Genomic DNA, 16781 nt, shown 5'->3' with positions numbered 1-16781 from the left:
TTAAAAAGGTTACAGGCATTCTCTCAGGTGGGGAGAATGCTTGTGACAGATGACGAAGAAAGAATACAAAGAAGTGCCCTCAGTTTATAAAAGCCCTAAGTATTTGAAATTTCACATAATACAGTAAGAAAAATAGGTGGGAAATAGGTGGGGGGGGGGGGGGCTGGCTTTAGCTTAGTACTGAGACTCATGAGGCCCTGGGTAAAATTCTCAGTAGTATTCCCCTACCCCCTATTACCCCATTTTTTTTCTTGAGCTCGTGGTCAAACTCAGTGGTCTAACACTTGTGTGGCATTTGTGAGGTTCCAGGATCCATAATCAGCACTACATCACGCACATACACACATACAGACACACACACATACAATTTCACACTATTTCCTGCATTCGTTTTCAAATCAATGCTTCTTACAAATGACCCCTCCCTCCCCGCCCCCCATCATCCCAATCCCAATGCCCCAATGGTAACATTATGGAAGGAAGTTTGTCTCTTGCTTGGCCCTCCAGGCTCAGTACCCAGATGCCCAGCCATCTAGGTTTGCTCACTGGTTAGACATCTGCAGAAGCACATGTGCAGCAAGGGCCTGAGATGAAACTGGAGCTTGGCATCAGCAATGCTGGCCCAGAGCGTGAGTGCTCAGAAGATGCTCCGTGTAGCCAAGAGACTGTGTGCTGGGCTCCCGGCTCTACAGTTCTGCAAGGCCAGCTCAGCCTTCATGCGCTGGAACGGATGGCCTTTTCTCCTGGCCTCCACGCTCAACTGTACTAGGGAGCTCTACACCACAGAGGCTCGGTGCCATGATTTTGAGGAAGTCTGCAGCTTCTGAACCAGGAAAACTTGCTCTCAGCAGAACTGACTGGATATTCCAAAGGTCTGAGCGCTGACCCAAGTCAGCTCAATGACGGCCCATGGTATACTGGAAAAGCATTAGCTTATTGTTAGGTAACTGACACACAGGTTAATGTGCTTACCACTATTTCTAGGGAAGTAAAATGCTAAAGTAACTGACGGACATGTTCTTGGCCTCAGCAAAAAAGGTATATGAATAGTTTAGAAAGTAACAGTTTTTAAAGTAAGTTCCTCAACCACTACTATGTTTAAGAAGATGAAGCCGGGAGCTCGTAGCTCACACCTGTCATCCTAGCCACACAGGAGACTGAGATCTGAGGATCGCGGTTCAAAGCCAGCCCGGGCAGCAAAGTCCATGAGACTCTTATCTCAATAAACCACCAGAAAACTGGAAGTGGCGCTGTGGCACAAGTGGTAGAGTGCTTGCCTTGAGCTGAAGAGCTGAGGGACAGCACCCAGGCCCAGAGTTCAAGCCCCACAACTGACCAAAAAAAAAAAGATGAAGTCAGGCACCTAAGCTTTTAGTAATGTCATACCTGTTTTTCACTGTCACCATAAATAGGAAGCAATACAAAGACATTCATGTTAGCAAATTCTCTGAACAAAGCCCACACAAGCATGTCATAGCTGAGAAAATAGGGGGTTTGATATGTGAGTAGAAAAAATATTATCCATCATGCTCACTATTAAAAAAAAAAAAATTCAGGGCTGGGAAGGTGGCTCAGTGGTAGAGCGCTTGCCTTGTATGCCAGAGGCCCTGGGTTCGATTCCTCAGCACCACATAAGCAAAATGAAAAAAAAAGCTGGAAGTGGCTCTGTGGCTCAAGTGGTAGAGCGCTAGCCTTGAACTGAAGAGCTGAGGGACAGCGCCCAGGCCCAGAGTTCAGGCCCCACGACCGGACCCAAAAAAAAAAAATTCACCTGGGTGCCTGTGGCTTACACCTATGATCCTAGCTACTCAGGAGACTGAGATCTGAGGATTATGGTTCAAAGCCAGCCCAAGCAGGAAAGTCTATAAGACTCTTACTTCCAATTAATCACTGAAAAACTGGAAGTGGTTCTATGACTCAAAGTGGTAGAGCACTAGCCTTGAGCAAAAGAGCTCAGGGACAGTGCCCAGGCCCCAGGTTCAAGCCCCATGACCAAAAAATAATAATAATAATTCAGTAGCTAGGTGCTGGTGGCTCACATCTGTAATCCTAGCTACTACTCAGGAGGCTGAGATATAAGGATCACAGTTTGAAGTAGGAAAGTCCATGAGACTCTGGCCACTTTCCCACTACATCCATGAGACTCTTATATCCAACAAACTACTAAAAAGCTAGAAGTAGGGCTGGGAAGGTGGCTCAGTGGTAGAGTGCTTGTCTCCTATGCATGAGGCCCTGGGTTCGATTCCTCAACACCACATAAACAGAAAAAGCCGGAAGTGGGTGCTGTGGCTCAAGTGTTAGAGTACTAGCCTTGAGCTGAAGAGCTGAGGGACAGCACCCAAGCCCAGAGTTCAAGCCCCATGACAGACAAAAAATAATAAAATAAATAAAAAGCTGGAAGTGGAGCTGTGGCTCAAGTGGTAGAGCAACCTGCACAAGATCCTGAGGTCAAACCCTGGTACAACCAAACAACTCTGCAAAGTAAGCTAAAAATCTGTCCCAATCCAACTAAACACCAACATAACCTTATTAAAGACACTTACTTTCTCTCTTGCTTATATACCTGGGCCAGTGCCTTGATTGTATGCAAAATACATAATTCCTTAAGAATTCATTTATTCCAATAATTGTTTAACTAAGAAAAAAAGAAAAGAAAAGAATTAACATGCCCTCTGTTAGTTACTTGTTTCTCTGATTCCAATTCACTAACATGGGAGTTCCATGGAAGCAGAGTTACTGTCTTTGGAGTATACTATCATGTCCTTTGTGTCCAGAACAATTCCTAGAACCTGGTAGATTCCCAATAAATATTTGTTGAAAGAGTGAAAAAAAAAAAAAAAGAATTCATTTATTCCATAAGAATGGTTTCTGCAATTTCTTTTCAATGGATACTGTGACCAACCTTTAGGAAACTCAGAGAGCACAACTAAGAATTAGGAAGTTCATCTTCCCATTTTTAAAGTGTTCTTTCCCCTTGCAAAATGAACTAGAACTAGATCTCCATAAGGAGACGAGCCAAACAGCGATTTCTAAGAGAAAGATGTGTTGATGTAATTATAAGCACATCATTTAACTGCTTAGAGAGTCTTCAATGATTTTTTTTTTATACCTGACACAAAAGACAAAGAGGAAAAAATATGCTTGAAGTGTACTGCATAAAAACGTCAGGATAGGCACTGGGAAAGAGGCTCAGTGGTAGAGTGCTTGCTTTGCATGCATGAGGCCCTGGGTTCAATTCTTCAGTACCATAGAAGGCAGAAAAAGCTGGAAGTGGCGCTTTGGCTCAAGTGGTAGAGCGTTTTCCTCAAGCTGAAGAGCTGAGGGACAGCAACCAGGCCCAGAGTTCAAGCCCCATGACGGTCAGAATAAAACCCATTTCAGAACATTTGCAGGGGCTGGGAAGTTGGCTCAGTGGTAGAGTGCTTGCCTTGCATGCATGAGGCCCTGGGTTCGATTCATCAGCACCACATAAGCAGAAAAAAGTCAGAAGTGGTGCTGTGTGCTGTGGCTCAAGTGGTAGGGCACTAGCCTTGAGCTGAAGAGCTGAGGGACAGTGCCCAGGCCCAGAGTTCAACACTCACAACTGGCAAAAAAAAAAAAAAAAATTAGCAAAAAAGAAGGACTGGACACTGGTGGCTCACACCACTCCTAGCTACTCAGGAGGCTGAGATCTCAGGATCAAAGCCAGCCCAGGCAGAAAAGCTCCTGAGATTCTTACCTCCATTTAACCAGCAAAAGGCTGGAAGTGGAGCTGTGGCTCAAGCCCAAAAGCTCAGAGACAGTAGCCAGGCCCTGGGTTCAAGCCCCAGCACCAGGGGAGCGGGGGAGAAGACATCATTTTAAATGCTCATACCTCAAGTATTTAATAGAGAAAGCCACCGCCGCCGCCGAGGTGCTATGTGTAACTTGTCTGAGGCATGCTGAGCATCTCACACAGTTCTGATGGCAGGGATTCCAGTTATCAATAAAGGAAAAACTGCACATCAGATTACATTTATATTTCCAGAGTAATCTCAAGTGCTGATTACTCACTGGACTACGAGTCAGTAAGTGTCAAGATGGAGTCTGACCTCCCATTGACAGTCACAGATTCTTCCCAGTGGCTCAGCAGGTGAGGAATTCGTGGAATTTGGCTCTTCAAGGTCCAACAAGCACTGAGGTTTCCTTGTCAACACTAAATCACAAAGGCAATCGGCTGGTTGCCTCCCTCCTCTCCGGTCTTTCCTGCCACTTGGCAACGGCCGCGGACTTCAAATGACAGGACTGCGACTGGAAAAGGGCTACAGCTAGCAAATGTGATAAATTAGTTATTAGAGATGCAGGCACACACTGTGGTCAGGAATGTGGTTGAACTGTAGTTCAAAATAAAGCTTCTGGATTACCCCGGATTTCCTTTAATCCACGTAATCCTCCTGCTGCAGGCAGGATAATCAGGATCACATTTCCCCTCGAGGCAAATGAGCACTTGCCTGGTGGGGAGACCACCGGCTGCAACAGCTGGGCCACCAGGCTGTGGGGCAAGAGATGCTGCAATCCTCCCCCCCCCCCCCGCCCCCAATGCCCTAGAGGACTGGGACAGCAAGAGCCCCCTGGTAGCACACCTGGCCTAGCAACACCACAAAACCGGGACTTTCCAGGTTAGCACTCAATGGGCCAAGCAATGGGCTCAATAGTCAAGGCTGGTACCCTGAATGAAGAAATAAGAAGCAGACCTGTAATTTCAGAACTTGGGAAGCTGAGATAGGGGGATCTCCAGTTCCCAGCCAGGCGGGGCTACATACCAAGACCCTGTTCTCAACCTGAGTGGGGGAGGGATGTCCTTGGGAAGGAGAAACTTAGAAAAGATCCTAGAACTGGGGCTTTAAGAGCAGCCAGTGTTAAGATTTATAAATCTTCTGAGGAAACTTCTAGATTAACTGCTTTAGCCTGGAACCAGGTAAAGAGGGTAAATGTTGCAGCCACACTGCCATACCTCCCCTCAGCCCTGGGAAGGCTGAGTACCAAAGAACTAAGGATAGGAATGAAATGCACACAGGCTAGCAGGAGGTAACCATGAGAGGGGTTAAGGGGGGAGTGGTAGACTTCAGGTCATAATCCCTGACAAAATTGGTCTCTTGTTACCCTGGGATATCAGTAAAGTAAGTATGTGGGAATTCCAGTTAATCTCAGCTTTTCTGAAGGGTAGGGGCTGGGAAGGTGGCCCAGTGGTAGAGTGTTTGCCTTGCATGCATGAGGCACTGGGTTCGATTCCTCAGCACCACATAAGCTGAAAGAGTCAGAAGTGGCCCTGTGGCTCAAGTGGTAGAGCGCTCGCCTTGAGCTGAAGAGCTGAGGGACAGCGCCCAGGCCCAGAGTTCAGGCCCATAACCAACAAAACATTAAAATAAAGAAATAAATAAATGTGAGAAGGTATGTGATGCCATGTATGCATGATCTTCTTTCAGTCATCCCCAACATTTCTTAGACAGTCTCTATTAGTACTTAGTCTCTATTAGTACTTCTTAGACAGTCTCTATTAGCCTTTGGGGAGGAGGGGGGGAAGGTGTTCACTTTTTTTTTGGAGGGGGGGGTGCCAGTTCTGAGATTTGAACTCAGGGCCTGGGCACTGTCCCTGAGCTTTTGTGTTCAAGACTAGCAGTCTACCACTTGTGCCACAACTCTACTTGTGGCTTTTTGGTGGCTCACTGGAGATAAAGAGTCTCATAGACCTCTCTGTACAGGCTGGCTTTGAACTGTGATCCTAAGATCTCAGTCTCCTTATGTAGCTAAGATTACTACCAACACCTGCCTACTTAATAAGTTTTTGTTTTTTGTTTTTAACTCAATGCTATTCCTCTTTCGGAAATGTCTTTTAATGGTGGGTGCCGGTGGCTCATGCCTATAATCTTAACTACTCAGGAGACTGAAATCTATGGATCATAGTTCAAAGCCAGACCAGACAGAAAAAGTCCAAGAGACTCTTATCTTCAATTAACCAGCAGAAAGCCAGAAGTGGAGCTGTGGCTGAAGTGATAAGACTGCCAGCCTAGAGACAAAGGCTGAGCTGAGCAAGAGCATGAAACCCTTAGTTCAAGTCCCTGTACCATCACAAAATAAACAATTGCTTTAGAAATGGCTTTTAATTAAAACCTTTACTCACTACTTCACAAAAAGAAAGAAAATAGTCATTAGTCCCTTGACTCAGAAGACTAGCCTTAACTAGAGAAAAGCAATCTACGTTATCAGATCACCTGCTGGTAAGGCCCTAGCACATCCCAACCACACAAGGAATCCTTCCACTTCCCTCGCTGAACCAGAAGCTTGTGACTCAGAACATTTAGCCTGAGGCAGTCCACACAGCTACAGACTAACTGTAGTGAAGCAGCAGCGAAAGAGGAAGTGCGAGCGCAGCTAGGCCCCCCCTGCATGGAAAATCCGGACGCGCTAAGAAAAGTGGAAAGGTTCTGCTAGAAGACGGCGGCCCATCTCACCACGTGGACTGGTGGACGTTGGACTGTGGCAGGTACTTCTTAACAGCGCTGCCTGTTCAAACCAGGAAATGAAGAAACAAGGGACATTGGGAAAATTCCAGTTCCCCAAAAGCTGGGAAGTTGAGGTGGGAGTTTAAAGGAGAGAGGAGGGCGAGGGAAATGAGACAGAAAAGATAGATGAGGAGACAGGGAAATTAAGAATAACTATAGCAGAACTGTAGCAGAACCGGGAGTGAAAACTGAACACCGGAGTGGCTGCAGTCTTCCTACTGTCTGGGAGATGTTCGGTTACAAGGCTAGGAGACACAGACGGCAGCTGTCTGGATCTGACTTCTCCTTTGAGCCAGGAAGAGAGTAAAGAGACAAGAGAACACGAAGATGGGTAAGGAGAAGGGAAGTGTGCTGGACAGGACTAGATGGCACCTCCTAGGTACCCAGAAGCACTGTCTTGTAATCAGGGGGTGTTAGGTGACATGACCATGTGTACTTCCCAGCTCAAAACGCCTGAAGCCACAGCTAAGAGCAACTATTTGGGGTCTTTTTCTCCCATTCCTTGTCTGGAGTGGCAAGAAATGTTCTTTTCTTTTCTTTTTTGCCTGGCGGGAGCAGCGCGTCCTAGAAGTGGGGCTTGAACTCGGCCTGGGCACTGTCACTGAGCTCTTGCTTAAGGCACTACCACTTTTTTTTTTGCTAGTCGTGGGACCTGAACTCTGGGCCTGGGCACTGTCCCTGAGTTCTTCAGCTCAAGGCTAGCGCCCTACCACTTGAGCCACAGCACCACTTCCAGCTTTTTCTGCTAAGGAATTGAACCCAGAGCCTCATGCATGCAAGGCAAGCACTTTACCACTGAGCCACCTTCCCAGCCAAGGCACTACCACTTGAGCCACAGTTCTACTTCCAACTTTCTGGTTGTTAATCGGAGATAACACTCTTGGAGATTTTCGTGTCTCAGGGCTGGCTTTGAACCACGATCCTCAGATCTCAGCCTCCTGAGTAGCTAGGATGACAGATGTGAGCCACCATCGCCTGGCTTGTTCTATTTTTTCTTTTCTTTCATTCCTCCCTACTTCTATCCTGTCATACTAAATCCTTGGTAAAACTTCTACTCTATGAGACTCTCCTTTTTGTGAGGGTCCTTAAAATTCTATTCCTGTCTGAATTTCAAGTTCCTGTGATTTTTTTTTTCTAGTGTGGAAATTAGGGAGCTGAGGGACCCCCTCATTTTTTCATCTTGTGGTAAAAGAAGGACAGGCGGCCCATGCTGGCTTGAATATCCATGCCTTCTTCATTTTTCTTTCTTGTACTTAACATTCAAGTTAAGTACAAGAGAAGAAAATTTCTTCTTCCAAGGTATGTCCTCTGTATCCTACTTTGACAATGGAATAGTATATTTCTGGTGTTTCCACACCCTTCTTTTTTTTTTTTGGGGGGGGGGAGGGTCCAGTCGTCGGCCTGAACGCTGTCCCTCAGCTCTTCAGCTCAAGGCTAGCGCTCTACCACTTGAGCCACAGCGCCACTTCCAGCTTTTTCTTTTTGCTTATGTGGTGCTGAGAAATCAAACCCAGGGCCTCATGCATGCAAGGCAAGCGCTCTACCACTGAGCCACCTTCTCAGCCCCCACACCCTTCTTCAATCACAGGTCAGACTTGGACAGAAAAAAGTCCTGAGTTAATCTGTCTTGTTCCACAACATGACAAAGTTCTCAAATCAGTAACAAACATCATATGAAACATTTATCCCCAAAGACCATAACTCTAAATCAACTGGTTCTGAAATACACACACACACATACCCATGTTCTCTTGCACGAATGTGCCTATAAAGGAAGGTGGCCAGATTTTGATTGAACAAAGTTCTTAGTCAAGACTGTTGATACACACCTGTATTCCAAGCACTGGGGGGTTGCTAAGCAGGAGGATCGAAGTTAGAGGCCACCCTGGGCTATATAGCAAGTTCAAAACCATTTGAACTATGTAATTCAGACCCTATCTCCAAAGAGAAAACAAAAGGTAAAATCTTGGCACAATGAGCCACTGGAGCAGGAAAAGAAGCAATGATGGGCCAGATGGTGTGAAAATCAGCAAGACCAGAGGCTTGCTATATTTGGAATCTATTATGGAGGTTTGTTGAGGACCCATTCTGTGTGGGATGGAGGCAGAGATGAATTAAGAATGGCTAGTAGATGTTTCACCTAAGCAGAATTGGGAGGGGGGCAGAGACACACTCTCATGAAAATAATAGGTTAAGAAATGGACATCATGGGGCTGGGAAAGTGGCTCAGTGGTAGAGTGCTTGCCTTGCATTGGTGAGGCCCTGGGTTCAATTCCTCAGCACCGCATAAGCAGAAAAAGCTGGAAGTGGCACTGTGGATCAAGTGGTAGAGCACTAGCCTTGAGATAAGCGCTGAGGGACAATGCTCAGGCCCAGAGTTCAGGCCCCACGACCGACCAAAAAAAAGAAAACAAGAAATGGACATCAGGCTGGGCACCAATGGCTCATACCTGTAATCCTAGCTTCTCAGGAAGCTGAGCACAGTTCAAAGCCAGCCTGGGCAGGAAAGTCTGTGAGACTCTTATCTCCAATAAACCACTCAGAAAACCAGAAGTGATACTGTGGCTCAAGTGGTAGAGCATTCCCCTTGAGCTGAAGGACAGCACCCAGGACCAGAGTTCAAGCTCCATGACTGAAAAAAAAATTAAAAGGATAAAAAAAATAGGTTTCTAATTCAGGACCATGGATTAAAAAATTTTGAGTTGCAGGCTGGAAATGTGGCTTCGTGGTAGAGTACTGGCCTAGCATGCATGAAGCCCTGGGTTCAATTCCTCAATACCACATAAACAGAAAAAGCTAGAAGTAGTGCTGTGGCTCAAGTGGTAGAGTGCCAGCCTTGAGCAAAAGAAGCTCAGGGACAGTGCCCAGGCCCTGAGTTCAACCTCCAGGACTGGTTTAAAAAAAAAAAAAAAAAGGTTAATAGTTTGTTGACAATATATTTTTTTTTTTTTTACTTTTTTTTGGGGGTCCAGTCGTGGGGCCTGAACTCTGGGCCTGGGTGCTGTCCCTCAGCTCTTCAGCTCAAGGCTAGCGCTCTACCACTTGAGCCATAGCGCCACTTCCAGCTTTTTTCTTTTTGCTTATGTGGTGCTGAGGAATCGAACCCAGGGCCTCTGGCTTGCAAGGCAAGCGCTCTATCACTGAGCCACCTTCCTAGCCCTGTTGACAATATTTAAAGAAGAGCTGGAAATGTGGATATATATATATATATACACACACACACACACACACACACATAGAGAGAGAGAGAGAGAGAAAGATAAACATATGTATACGTATCTATATATGTAATCCTAGCTACTCAGGAGGCTGAGATCTGAGGATTGTAGTTCAAAGCCAGTCTGGGCAGCAGCCCTCATAGGACTCATCTCCAATTAACCACTCAAAAACCAGAAGTAGAGCTGTGGCTCAAAGTGGTAGACCACTAGCCTTAAACAAAAGAGCTCAGGGGGGGCTGGGAAGGTGGCTCAGTGGTAGAGTGCTTGCCTTGCATGCATGAGGCCCTGGGTTCGATTCCCAAGCACCACATAAGCAAAAAGAAAAAAAGCCGGAAGTGGTGCTGTGGCTCAAGTGGTAGAGCGCTAGCCTTGAGCTGAAGAGCTGAGGGACAGTGCCCAGGCCCCGAGTTCAGGCCCCACAACCAGACCCCAAAAAAAAAAAGTTGTGACAAAAGAGCTCAGAGATGGTGTCCATGCCCTAAGTTCAAATCCCACAACTGCAAAAAACAAAACAAAACAAAACACAGGTAGAGAAACGAAAGCCCTCAGGCAATGGGATGTTTAGAATTCTAGAAGGAAATGTCAATAAAAGCTAAGAGAGAAAAAGGCAGAACACTCTAGTAACTTGCTGGGTCCTTTCCTATTGTGTGATAGCCAGTCATCCCATCTACCCCCTGCCCTTCTACTACATCCATCTATCTGCCACAAACACATCTACATTCTATCAATGAAAAATCTGAGGCCAGCCAGACTTGGTGGTACACCTCTGAGATCCCAAGGCAAGGTTAGTGGAGACCCTTCCTGGGGGGTAGGGGAATGGGGGGGGGGGGGCGGGGATAGGGGGGAAAGAGCTAGGAGTTTGGCTCAAAGTGGTAGAGTGCTTGCATGCATGAGACTCTGAGTTCAATCTCCAACACACAAAACCCAGAACCTAAAGACTGGGCAAAGCACCTTGGCCTACCTCCTGCTATCCTAGCCCAGGTTGAGGCCTAGAACTCCAGAGGTAAATTCTCTCAGTCTTTCAACTGTGGCTACTAGTGCTTCTACTAGGGAAAAGAGAGATGCAGACAGTGACTCACACTTATTATCCTAGCAATTTAGAAAGTAGAGATCTAGAGGATCTTAGTTCAAAGTGAGACCAGGGAGTCTGAGAGAGCCAGGAGCTGATGGTTCACACCTGAAGATCAAAGTTCAAAGCCAGCCAGGGCAAGCAAGTCCATGAGACTCATCTTCAATTAGCCAGACATGGAGCTGTGGCTCAAGTGGTAGAGTGCCAGTGTTGAGTGGGGCGGGGGGAAGAAAGGTAAGGGACAGTGTCCATGTCCTGAGTTCAAGCCCCATCCAGGCCACTGAAGGAAGAAGAAAAAAAGAAAAAACAAAAAAAAACAAAACTTGATTTTCTCCACTTGTAGAAAAACACCATGAAGGAGAATGTCCCAGTCAGCATGTGAATCAGGGTGTAAAGTTGTTTGTTTTTGTTTTTAAAATGACACTGGCCTAGGGGAACACAATTCCAGTTTTAAACCTAATTATTTTCACTTTAGTTCCATACCTGCCTTCTAAAAATAGTATGTCCCTTACACAGTTCTGCTTTTACCATAAAACCTTACATTGTAACATAAAAATCCCCAAATGATTAATGAACTGCTGAGAACCCTGACTCGCTGGAGATGATTTTATTAGGAATCATATTTCCAAACATCCATCAGTACTTCAAAATAAGTGAGTACTCATCTAATTTAATTATGGTGACTTCACCAGACAGCAAGACTGCCCACAGAGATGTTTACACAAGCACTTGTCACTCCCTTAAAGGATGTAGCAATACAGAAAAAGGAGTCTGTTTCCAAAACTCCCCTTGCCTTTATACTCTGTAACAAGTTAACTCAAGTGTCACTTAAGATTGGTTAGACAACAGAAAGCATCTCAAGCACAGAGCTGGTGGCTCACGCCTGTAACCCTTATTACTTGGAACGCTAAGATGTGAGGATCATGGTTTGAAGCCAACTCAGGGCAGGAAAGTCATAACTTTTTTTTTTTTTTGGGGGGGTGGTCTGTTGTGGGGCTTGTCTGTCCCTGAGCTCTTCAGCTCAAGGCCAGCGCTCTACCACTTGAGCCACAGCTCCACTTCTAATTTTCTGGTGGTTCATTGGAGATAAGTCTCACAGACTTTCCTACCCGGGCTGGCTGTGAACGGGGTTCCTCAGCCTAATCATGAGACTTTTTAACTCCAGTTAATTACCCCCCAAAAAAGCGAGAAGAAAAGCTGTAGCTCAAGTAGCAGAGCACTAGCTTTGGGGGGGGGGGGTGGAGGGGGGAGGGAATGACTAGAGCGATGAAAGCTCAGGGACAAACAACACTCAGGCCCTGAGTTCAAGCCCCAGGACCAACAGATAAATAAATAAATAAATAGCAACTCAAGTTCAAGGTGTCTCGTCACTGTCCATCCTAAACCCCTTCTGAATCAATCCCGTTGGGGTTTCCTTACCCTTCTCTCTTAGGACCTGAGACCAAAGTCAGCCTTCATTCACCAAGACTTGGAAAAGACACTTCAGGACTCCATCCAGCACGAGAGAGAGAGAGAGAGAGAGAGAGAGAGAGAGAGAGAGGGAGGGAGGGAGAGAGAGGGAGGGAGAGAGAGGGGGGAACAGAAAGACAGAGAGAGACAGAGAGAAGGGGAGGAGACACGCTTTTATGGGGGGGTTGTGTTTAAGCAACTGAGGTTAGCAGCAGCAACAAGCAGAGATAGCTCGGCAGGAATAAAGGGGTTTCCCCCCTACACACACACACACACACACACACACACACACACACACACACCCAGACCACACTGCCCATGGCTTCCAGGAGATGCAGCTCCCCCCACCCACCCCCACCCCATCCGGGACCCACCCACCCACCCACGAACGAATGAATGAATGAATGAATGCACCGGTGCATTGGAAACCTAGGCCCCGGCGCCGCCCCCCCACCCCACCCTCGAGTGCGGAATTCCCTAAAACACACATTTCCGTATAAATGTAAAAAAAAAAAAAAAAAGAAGGAAGCACCTGACAGGGAGTCGCGGGGTGTGTGGGGGGGAACCCCCGAGGTGTCGGGGGGGGGGCGGTGGGACCCCCCCCCCCGCCCCCGAGGTGTCGGCGGTGTGACCCGGCCCGGGGCAAAGGCCGCCCCGCCCCACCCGCGAGGCGCCCCGGCGGCGGGCTGCCCGGAGCCTCGGAGGCCTTGGGGCGCCGCTGATCTCGGGGAGCCCCAGGCGGAGCCCCCCCCACACACACACCTTTCCACACACATACGCTGACAGGAAATTGGGGTGCAAGCCTCTCCACACACCCCCCACCACACACACAAGCGTTCCAGTCAAGACTCTCCGGCTGCGCCGCCGCCGCCGCATCCGGGTCCCGCGCCGCCGCCGCCGCACTCACCTGCCCTGCGCCGCGGCGGCTGCTGCCCGCCGCTCCGCCGCCGGTTCCTGACGCGCCGTCAGCACCCCGCGCCGCCGCCAGCGCCCGGCTCCCGCGCCCCCATCCTCCTCGCCTCTCTCCGTCACCCCCTGTCTGTCCACACCGCGCACTACACCCTCCTCCCGCCGCCGCCGCGCACCGCCATGGCCCCGCGCTCCCTCCGCCACAGCCGCCGCCGCTGCCAAACACCGACCGCCGGCTCGTGTGTGCGCGCGCGCGCCGCCGCCGCCCCCGCCGTGCGCGCGCGCCTCCAAACCCCGCCCTCCCCCGCGCGGACACGCCCATCGCTCCGCCCGCTCGCGTGAGAGCCAATCGCTCGCCTCCGCGGCTGCACCAGCTGACCGCCGCGCCGTGCCGCGCCGCGCCGCAGAGCCCGGCGGCTCCCTCTCTCCACCCGGCTGGTCCGCCATCAGGTTCGGGGCGGGAGGGGAGGGGGGGGGGAAAGGGGGTTTGCGGCGAATGGAATTCCCCAAGCGAGCGGGGGTTTGTTGTTTTTTTTTAGGACAGAACCCAAGCACCTGTCCTGGGTCTTGGGAGCCTCTGCACCCTCCCTCTCCCACTTCTCGGGTACACTCCTCTCTCCCCCCCACCCCCGTCCCCACCACCGCTCCCCACTTCATTGCTCCCCAGATTCCTCCCCTGGGTTTGGATGGAGGTGCGGGGCCAGAGCTAGCCACGGCGTGACTGAGCGGTGGACGATCCCTTCGGACACGTCAAAGACTAGAGCCCAAGATTCTTTGCCCCCCTCCTCTTTGGTCAACCTGGGCCGGGGAGGAGGGGGGAATTGAACCTAGGACCTTGCGCAGGCGCTCTGCCCCCCCCCATGCAAGCCAGCCTTCCCCCCCCCCCTCCCCAGGGCTCCCCTCCCAGGTTTAAGATACAGACACCTGGAGCAATTGTCTGCAGGGAGCCTTACCTGTGGCCCAACCCACCCACCCCCTTTTTGTCTACCTATTCTTCCTGTGGTCTTACATCAGCAGCAGCAGCAGGGAAATTTCACAGTCCTGCCTTTACTGAGCAGCTTGGATGTAACGAAACGACTTTGCTTGCAAAATGAGCATTGTGGGGCTAGGGGCAGGGTGAGAGGTAAAGGGTAGAGAGCTTGCCTAGAATGCGTGAAGTCTGGGGTTAGATCCTTTTTAAAAAAAATACAATGTTTGTCTGAATATTTACCTATTATAAAGCTCCTGTAGGGTACCCTCTGCCCCTAGAATACCTCCATGTGGACACAGACTCTATAAGTAAAGCCTAGTAGAAAGCAAAGGTATTGAGTTCAAGCCCCACTGAGAATGTATATATATATAGAGAGAGAGAGAGAATAAATAGAAAGTTAAAAATTAAAATAGTATTTAAAATAAAAAAAAAAAACCACCAAACGTGGCCAGGCACCCAAGGATTACATAATCCTTGCTACTCAGGAAGCTAAAATATGAGGATCAGGGTTCAAAGCCAAGTGTTACGAGTGTCAGCCTTGAGTGGAAAAAAGCTAAGAGAGGGCTGGGAAGTTGGCTTAGTGGTAGAGTGCTTGCCTATCATGCATGAAGCCCTGGAACATTCCTCAGTACCACATACACAGAAAAAGTCAGAAGTGGTGCTGTGGCTCAAGTGGTAGAGTGCCAGCCTTGAGCAAAAGAAGCTCAGGGACAGCACCCAGGCCCAGTGGTCAAACCCCAGGACTGGCCCAAAAAAAAAAAAAGAAGAAAGAAAAAGCAAAAGCTAAGAGACAGTACCCATATCCTCAGTACTCCTCTCTGGCACTCCAAAACCAAGTGCCTCAGTCCTAGCCACTCAGACTGAGGCTTTGGGCTGGATAATGGAGACATGGATGAACAAAACAATTCCATCTCTGCAGCTTAGGGTGCACAGGAAGAAACAAGTCATTAATGAAATCATCCCATGATTAACTGCAAATTACAACTAAGTGTCATAAGTGGGGGGGGGAAGGGAGAATGACTGATAATTGTGGAAGCAAATGATAATAAGGAAATTAACCTAGAAGGGAAGCAAAGGGTCCCCTAAGGAAGGAACAAATAGCTTCCGGTTTGAAGAAGAGCCAACTGTAACCAGGGAGGAACCTCTCCCAATCAGAAAGAACAGTGGAGATAAGAGTAGGAAGGAATACGGTCATTTGAGAGATTTTAAAAAGGAAGGGGGGCTGGGAAGGTGGTTCAGTGGTAGAGCACTTGCCTTGCATGCTCGAGGCCCTGGGTTCGATTCCTCAGCACCACATAAGCAAAAAGAAAAAAGCCAGAAGTGGCGCTGTGGCTCAAGTGGTAGAGCGCTAGCCTTGAGCTGAAGAGCTGAAGGACAGCGCCCAGGCCCAGAGTTCAGGCCCCACGACCAGACCCAAAAAAAAAAAAAAAGATCAGGATAAAGGCTGGAGATGTTATTATTTATTTATTCATTTGCCAGTTCTGGGACTTGAACTCAAGGCCTGGGCACTGTTCCTGAGTTGCTTTTGCTCAAGGCTGGCACTCTACCAAGAGAGCCACAGCACTACTTCTGGCATTTTCTGTGTATGTGGAGGAATCCAACCCAGGGCTTCATGCATGCTAGGCAAACACCCTACCACCAAACCACATTACCAGATGTTCTTTAGTATAAATCACTTGCTTAGGATGTACAACACCCTAGATTCAACCTTAGTACTAATTTTAAAAAAGCTCAATGGCAGCATTTGAGAGTTGCAGCATTGCTAGGTGCCAGTGGCTCACACCTATCATCCCCAGCTACTCAGGAGGCTGAGATCTGAGGATCATGGTTCAAAGCCAGCCAGGGGCAGGAAAATCATGAGACTCTTATCTCCAATGAACTACCAGAAAAATGCAAGTGGCGCTGTGGCTTAAGTGGTAGAGCGTTTGCCTTGAGCTGAAGAGCTGAGGGACAGCGCCCAGGCCCAGAGTGCAAACCCCACGACTGACCAAAAAAAAAGTTAAGGTGCAGTGCCTAGGCCCTGAGTTCCAGCTCCAGTACCAGCACCAAAAAAAAAGAAGAAGAAAAAAAAAGCCACACATGAAGGAGAGCTGTGCCAGGAAAGGCAGCAGGCTATACAGGAACTAGAAATAATCTTCCCCATTGTTAAGTAGAAATTGCAGAAGGCCATTGTTTTGGACTAAGCTCCTGCTCAGACTAGGCTAAAAATCAAATCGAGGTCACTCCCTGTACAGATGCTTGTTACCCAGCTCACAGTAAACTGATTATCCCACCCGCAGAGAGGTCAGCACTATGGAGATAAGGGCCAAATTTCCTCAATTTCCACAGCCCTATCCTGAAGTTTCCTAGGCTTTAATCTTTTTACAGAAATGATAACCTAAGATGAACTAATCAGTTACTTTTCCATTATTCTGTCTCCACCTTATAAAGAAAATATATTTGAGGGCTGGGAAGGTGGCTCAGTGGTAGAGAGCTTGCCTTGCATGCCTGAGGCCCTGGGTTCGATTCCTCAGCACCACATAAGCAAAAAGAAAAAAGCCGGAAGTGGCACTGTGGCTCAAGTGGTAGAGCGCTAGCCTTGAGCTGAAGAGCTGAGGGACAGCGCCCAGGCCCAGAGTTCAGGCCCCATGGCCGGACCCAAAAAA

The 16781-nt window shown here is 48.4% G+C and overlaps 1 protein-coding gene across 2 annotated transcripts in view; it reads right to left on the bottom strand.

Moving 5' to 3' along the window:
• Pik3cb (phosphatidylinositol-4,5-bisphosphate 3-kinase catalytic subunit beta) overlaps positions 1 to 13336 on the bottom strand; it is a 71593-nt gene extending 58257 nt beyond the window's left edge. Inside the window, exon 1 of one of the 2 annotated variants that reach the window (XM_042665760.1) lies at positions 13165 to 13336. The gene's annotated coding sequence lies outside the window, so the exon portion shown is untranslated. Of the gene's footprint in view, positions 1 to 3853; positions 3878 to 13164 lie in introns of those variants that run through there. The other variant, XM_042665761.1, reaches the window with a different exon arrangement.
• Between the last annotated feature and the right edge of the window lie 3445 nt (positions 13337 to 16781).

The sequence above is a fragment of the Dipodomys spectabilis genome, unplaced genomic scaffold, assembly GCF_019054845.1.
Source record: "Dipodomys spectabilis isolate Male_0828 unplaced genomic scaffold, ASM1905484v1 ptg000342l, whole genome shotgun sequence".
NCBI classification, from domain to species: Eukaryota; Metazoa; Chordata; class Mammalia; order Rodentia; family Heteromyidae; genus Dipodomys; species Dipodomys spectabilis.
The sequence above is the reverse complement of the archived record's forward strand: the minus strand, read 5'-3'. Positions and strand labels throughout refer to the sequence as shown.